This window comes from Bos indicus x Bos taurus, chromosome 19 (genome assembly GCF_003369695.1).
Source record: "Bos indicus x Bos taurus breed Angus x Brahman F1 hybrid chromosome 19, Bos_hybrid_MaternalHap_v2.0, whole genome shotgun sequence".
NCBI classification, from domain to species: domain Eukaryota; kingdom Metazoa; phylum Chordata; class Mammalia; order Artiodactyla; family Bovidae; genus Bos; species Bos indicus x Bos taurus.
This window is the reverse complement of record NC_040094.1, coordinates 40,293,533-40,300,150: the sequence shown is the minus strand read 5'-3', so window position 1 is coordinate 40,300,150 and position 6,618 is coordinate 40,293,533.

Genomic DNA, 6,618 nt, shown 5'->3' with positions numbered 1-6,618 from the left:
AATTTTTCCAGCCCTTAAAGTCTTGTATGTATTAATATTTGGCCCCAGTCATATACCAGTGGTTTTTACTGAGAAAGTCTGACCTCTAATAAGGCGAGTGAAGTCATGGATGGATGGCGCAGGGAGTGGTATACAGGCCTGGGTCCTATCTTGGGAAGATGCCTGAAGCTCCCCCAGCATGGAAGGAGGGCACATAGAGGCGCAGCCACAGGAGGACCCCAGAGAATCAGGGCAGCAGGTTGCCCTGAATCCACAAGCACCGATGCTCTGGAGGGTGGAGAAGACGGGGGGACCAAGAGGACGAAAGCTCTGTCCCTAGAGAAGCAAACCAGATGGTCACAAATAAAGCTAAGTGAGTGTTAAGAAACCCAGGGGACAGGGACTGTCAGCTAGAATGTTTGTGTCCAAGTGCCTGTGTGTGAGGAGGGCAGGGCTGGAATTGGGAAGGCTTTATTGAAGACGTGGAACTTGAGCTGGGCCTGAAAGTGGGTATCAGGTGTCTACAGGTGCAGAGGAAGGAAAGGACAACCCCAGGGTGGGGAGCAGTATGGACAAGGGCATGGAGTGTAAAGGGAAGACACAGGACGTGTGTGTATGTGAGTATTATTGCTGGAGGTAGCCAGAGATGAGGCTGCCAAGAACGGGGCTAGAGCAAAACATTTCCAGCTGTGAACTCAGGTTGTTTTTTATAAAACACTGCAAAAATGGTCATGCACTAGGAAGTGTGGCAATGTCAAATCATGATAAAGTTTTCTCAAAGATGAGTCTTCATTTCTGTACTCATCTTGTGGACAACACTTTGAGAAGCCCTGCCCTAGGGGTCCTAGGATGGGCTGCAGAGGTCAGGGAGGCCCACAGATTTCTTGCAGCTGGTCATGTATATTCATTTGTTTAGGGAAGGGGGCAAAGCTTTTGTCAGGACCTCAAAAGGTTCAAGATCTCCAAAGGACACAACCCTCTGCTCTAGGGAATGGTCACTGAAGGTCTTTGAGCAGAACGATCTAGTGAGGCTTTAGAGCTGAGGGGAGCAGAAAATGTGCCTGATTCAGCCTGAGACCCCTTCCTTCCCTGCCCATATCCAGAGAGGCTAGCCCAGGGCCAAGCTCAAGGGAAAAGGATTTGGTGGGGAGTCAAAGATGCCAGAGAACAAGGGGCCCATTTAGGGGGTAATTAAAATAATCTGTGGGAAAGAAAACCAGAGGACTTTTTCAAGCTATGTTTGGAGCAAGATGATCAGGGAGGGGTGGGCCAGCCTCGAGGGCAGATGGCACGATGTTAGCTGAAGATGGGAAGCTGAGCTCCTCAACACTTGATCAGGCGTCTGCTGCCTGCCTGGGAAGCAGGAACCTGAAAGGGAGGCTCCCTTGGGATGGGAGCCAGGCAGAGCAGGAGGCTGTCAAGATGCAGTCTGGGTCCAAAAGAACTGCATCCTGGGGGCCTGTGAGCATCTTCCAAGTGTTCAGAGTGGATGCTTGGTGCCTCAAACCCTGGGGAGTGGCTGTAACTCACGTGGGCACAAGCTTCTGTTTCCAAAAAAAGTAGACTCTGAAATCTGCAGATGGGTCTACTTAATGAACTCCCTGAAAAAATGTCTACTACATTTTTTTTTTTGAGGTGAAATTCACCTAACATGAAATTCACCATTATAAAATGAACAACTCAGTGGCGTTTAGTGCATTCACCATGTTGAGCAACCACCACCTCTATCTGGTTCCTAAACATTTTCCCAAAAGGAAATCCCATACCCATTAGGCAATTGCACCCCATTTCTTCCTTCTCCAGACAAATCTCTATAGATTTACCTATTCTGAATATTTCCTATAAATGGAATCATACAATACCTGACCTTTTGCATCTGGCTTCTTTCACTTAGCACAGTGTTGAGGTTCATCCACATTGAATCGTGTATTAATACTTTATTCCTTTTTATGAAAGAATAGTATTCCATTGTATGGATACATCACAAATTGTTTATTCATCCATTGAAGGACATTTGGGCTGTTGGGTCATATAGTAATTATATGTTTATGTTTTTCAGGAATTGCCAATTTCCTATAGCTACTGAACCATTTTATATTCCCACCAGCAATAGATGAGTTTCATTATTAAATAGATAATTCTGTGACCCTGGAAGGTGGAGAGGGTTTCCAGGTGCTACCATGGATAAAATAAGTGAGGGTGATCCAGTGCCCACCACAGGCTTATAAGGCTGGTTGGCAAGTCTGGGAAGGATGCTGGCTAGAGTTGGAAGGCTGTCTTTCCTTTCTTTCCCAAAACAGGTAGATCAGGTGGTGAAGTCTAGAGCCTAAAAGCCAGCTGGGTATGGTCCTGCAGGAGAGGGGCCTGTGGTCCGCCTGGGCCCCAGTGGCTCCAATATGTCTTCTCAAGGAGAGATGCAGAGCACCTTCTTTCTCCCTGCTCTAGTCTGGTCTTCTCATCTTTCTTCTCTCTTCGCTTTCTGTGTCTAGGCAACTGAGTAGGAAGGAAGGAGGTGGGATGCTACATGCATGTTCGTGGACTCCATCCACAAGCCCCTCTGTCTACTTAGGCCCCAGGAGGTCATCCAAAGTGAGATGGGGTGCTGGGACCCCTCTTCCTCACCTTTATTCCCTCCTCCTCCTATGAGAGGGGACCCACTGGCTTCTGCAGCACCAGCATGGCGCATGTAGCTGGGGAGCAGGAGATCCAGCTCTGGCCATCTGCAGCCCTCAAAGGTCAAGGTCAGGGGAGGAAAGAATCACCAGGGGCACTTATGGCGGCGGGGTTGGCTTTGGTGCTGGCTTAAGGAAAGGAGGGGGAGGTACATTCATCTGTGTTACAGAGTTCTCCTGGACACTCCTGTCCAACAGGCCCTGCGGTGGCTTGCCAGGTGAGCACCACTAGCAGGCAAAGCCTGACACTGGGCAAGCAAGAAGGCGGTCCCGACCTCACTGGTTCTCAAAGTGTGGTTCCCCCGCAGCAGCAGTAGCATCAGCAGTAGCCACAGTAGAGAACTTTGTCAAAATGCAAATTCTCAGACCCCCTCCTCAGACTTACTGAATCAGGAACTTTGTCACAAGTCCTCCAGGTGATTCTAATTCTTGCTTTGGTTTAAGAACCTCTGCCCTGCCCTGAGGGAGAGTCCTAGTTAACAGAGAGGGACTCAGTGCTCCCAGTCTGATGGGAGAGACAGGACACTCGCTGGCCATCTGACAGGGAAGACAGAGTCTAGTGCTCAGAAAATTCTCAATCAGAGGGGGACACCTAGGTTTCTCAGTGCAAGTCCCTCTAGTGGGGTCCCTCCCTGCTGGAAGCACCACCATGAGTTTCTTTGGAGGGAGCTGGCTACACTTAGGACCCCAGAGAAACCCCCTCTCTTCCACTTTTTCTCGCCATTCTTCAGAAAGCGGGTTTGATGTGCTAATGAGGACATCAATTATTGAGCTTCATTAGCATTCATTACAATAACAAGCAAGGGAGAGGGGACCGCAGGGAACAGAGGAGGGTCTTTTAAAACTTCCTGCCATTTACTCCTCTCCTTGGAGTGGGAGGGGGGGATGGGAGAGTGAGGCACACTGGAGGAGAGGCTCGGGGTTCCTGGAGACTGGGCTGTGGTCAGAAGAAAGTAGCCTCCACTTCCTCGGCTCCCCAACCCAAACCAGCCCCAGAGGCCAGCTCACTGCCCTGGTCACTCCTTCCTGGGAAGAGGGCTCTTCACAGCCCCCTCACTGCCTTTGGGCCACCCTGGTGGAGTCTGGATGATCCAAATGGGGCTTATGATGTGCCCTAGCCAGACAGTCACCCTCCTGGCAGGGTGCTTTCTCAGGGATCTGGGCTGGGGGCCTCCAAGTTGGCTGAATGAGCAGTTTGGGGTTTCCCAGTATCATTTTTCACATCACCTTTTCCCTTGTGGCTTTCCCTAGAGACCCGTGTGCCCCTCAGCCCACACCAGGCCCCTTCTCCCTCTTCCTGACCAGATGTTTGTCCAGGTGCAACCCTGGCTCTGAACACCCTTGGGGAAGGAGAAGTGACGCTGAGAATTCTCACTTCTAGGGTGCTCCCTCATAACTTTGCTCCCTTGGTCTGGGTGGAGTGAGAAGGGCCAGGTGGGTGGTTACAATCTGCTGCTGATCTGCTGTTCCAACATCTCAAACAAGCCAGCAGCCCCCTCCCAACCAAGAGGCAGCCAGAGATGCAGGGAAGACCAGAGGGAAGTTACCTGTTGAGGAATGAGGGTGGGGGTGGGGTGGCACCTGAGGCATCTCAGGTGGAGGCAGCTGGCACATTTCTTGTGCCTGGGCACCATGCCAGCTTCCAGGAGCAATTCTGGTCTCTCAGCTGGAGAAATAATACCTGTGTTTCGCTCGCTCTGATCAGAGGCGATGGCTTCCTCCAGACTTCTCCCTAGGAGAAGGAGCCTTGGCTTTTGAGATTGGATAGGAAGGGGAGCAGGGACCTATCTTCCCTGGGGGGGTGGGGGCGGAGGATTTGTTGCTGCTATTGTTCAGTCGCTAAGTCACGTCTGACTCTGCGACCCCTTGGACTGCAGCACACCAGGCTTCCCAGTCCTTCACCATCTTCCAGGAGTTTGCTCAAAGTCCTGTCCAGTGAGTCGGTGATACTAGAGGATTGGGCGGGGTCAATGAGGGTGGCTGGTGTTAGACCATCTGCCCTCAGGCTCATCTCGGGCCTCAAGGGTCTGTGTTTCCATTCACATTCAAGTGGAGGAAATCCTGGATTGAGGGGAGGAGGGGTCCAAATGAGCTCACAGCTATGAAGATGATCACAAATGTTGAGGATCTGTCTCTAACAAGTGAGCCACACAAAAAATGCTACCTGAATCTGACTTAAGCCCCTCACTATGGAGTGGCCTTCGTGATGTGGGAGGTCACCTTAGGGTAGTGACTGATGCATGCATTATCCTGCTAACACGTTTGAAATTATTCCCAATCTCTGGGGGCTAATTCATAGAGTCCCCCTCCCCAAGTCCCCAAGCCCGTGGCTTATTGGAATCTAGTGTAAAGGCCAGAAAAACCTCCATGTGATAGGACAAGCATCTTTCCAGTCTTCATCCAGGGGATAATGCCCAGGTCCTCAACTCTGACATAAATAACTAGTCTTAAGCTTCAGTCATGTTCCTGTGCCCACCCAGTTCTCTTCCTTTCCTTTAAGTTCATGAGAGTGTGTCAGATGTTAGGCCTCACCTTCAGGCAGCCCACTAGGTTAGGAGATGGTGGTGGTGATATAAAAGGAGGCTGGGAGCTTTGGAGTCAGGCATGTCTGGATTTGAATTTCATCTTTGCTACTCTTAAATTAGGCAAGTGGTTATGCCTCCCTGATCCTCAACTCCTTTCTCTCTGAGACGGGGCTGAAAACAGCCACGTTTGCAGGGTTGTTGAGATGCTTAAATTACAGAATATGAATAAAGCATATTAGGTGGCATGGCGGGGGGCTTCCCCTTTGGCTCAGCAGGTAAAGAATCCATCTGCAATGCAGGAGCCACAGAAGACACAGGTTTGATCCTTGGGTCAGGAAGATGTCCTGGAGGAAAGCATGGCAACCCACTCCAGTATTCTTGCCTGGAGTATCCCATGGACAGAGGAACCTGGCAGGCTACAGTCCACGGAGTTGCAAAGAGTCGGACACGATTGAACTGACTTAGCATGCATGCATATTAGGTGGGCACAATATGGAGGAGAGGAGACCTTGTCTCATGGGGGGCTAACCTGAGGGGGAAGGGAGGGGCAGCATCCTGTGTGGTTGAGTTGGGGACCTGAATGGAGGAGGAGGAGCAGCAACATCAGTCCCTAGCCTCTGGGCTCTGAGAGGTTTGGGAGGTGGTGTCCACACAGCTGAAGGGAAGCCATCCCTCCCCTTGCCGACCCCGCCTCTACACAGGGCCTGCTGCCTCCCATGCCCATCCTGGGCAGGCAGCCAAGCCGGGAGCTGGATGAGTGCCCACAGCACGCTCAAAGGCCAGAAGATGGGCACCATCCAGTTGGCAGAGGGAGAGGCAGCTGGCCCAGGAGGGGAGAAGTCAGGGAGCCGACTGCTGGGGTCGTGTGCCCAGACGGTGTGTCCAGGACGTGCTTGGCTGCCCTCCTGAGCTGTCTGTCTGGAGCCCCTCCTCTTCCTACCCTGGCCCGGCCACCTAAGTTACTGTAGCTGGAGGGAGATTTCTAAGGGGCGTCAGAGTTGCCCTGAGCCAGGCAGTGTGCTTGGCTCAGGGCAGGCCTGGGGGCGGGAAGGAAAGTGGAAGAGAGAGCCTGGATTAAGGCTGCAACTGGGTAGACCAGGAAGTGGGGAAACCGGTTTGTCATTTGGGCTGCTTGGGGTGGGGTCTCCTCTTCTGCCTCTCGGCCTGCCTGCCACTCTGCCTGGTGGCCTACAGCGAAGAGAGGTACTGTGTCCCTTCCTTGCTCATCTAAGCTGGCTTTGGGAATGCCAGGAGGAAGTAAAAGGGGTAGGGGTCTTGGCCCACTTTCCCCTCCCCAAGAGAAGTTTGGAAGAGAGGGGACAGGACAGAGAACCCGAGAGAGAGAGGTAGCAAGCAACCAGGATGGGAGGAGGGGACAGAGTCACCTGGAGAAGTCTGTGGAGCCAACAGGTAGGCTATGGTGGGACAAGGAGTGGGTGGGA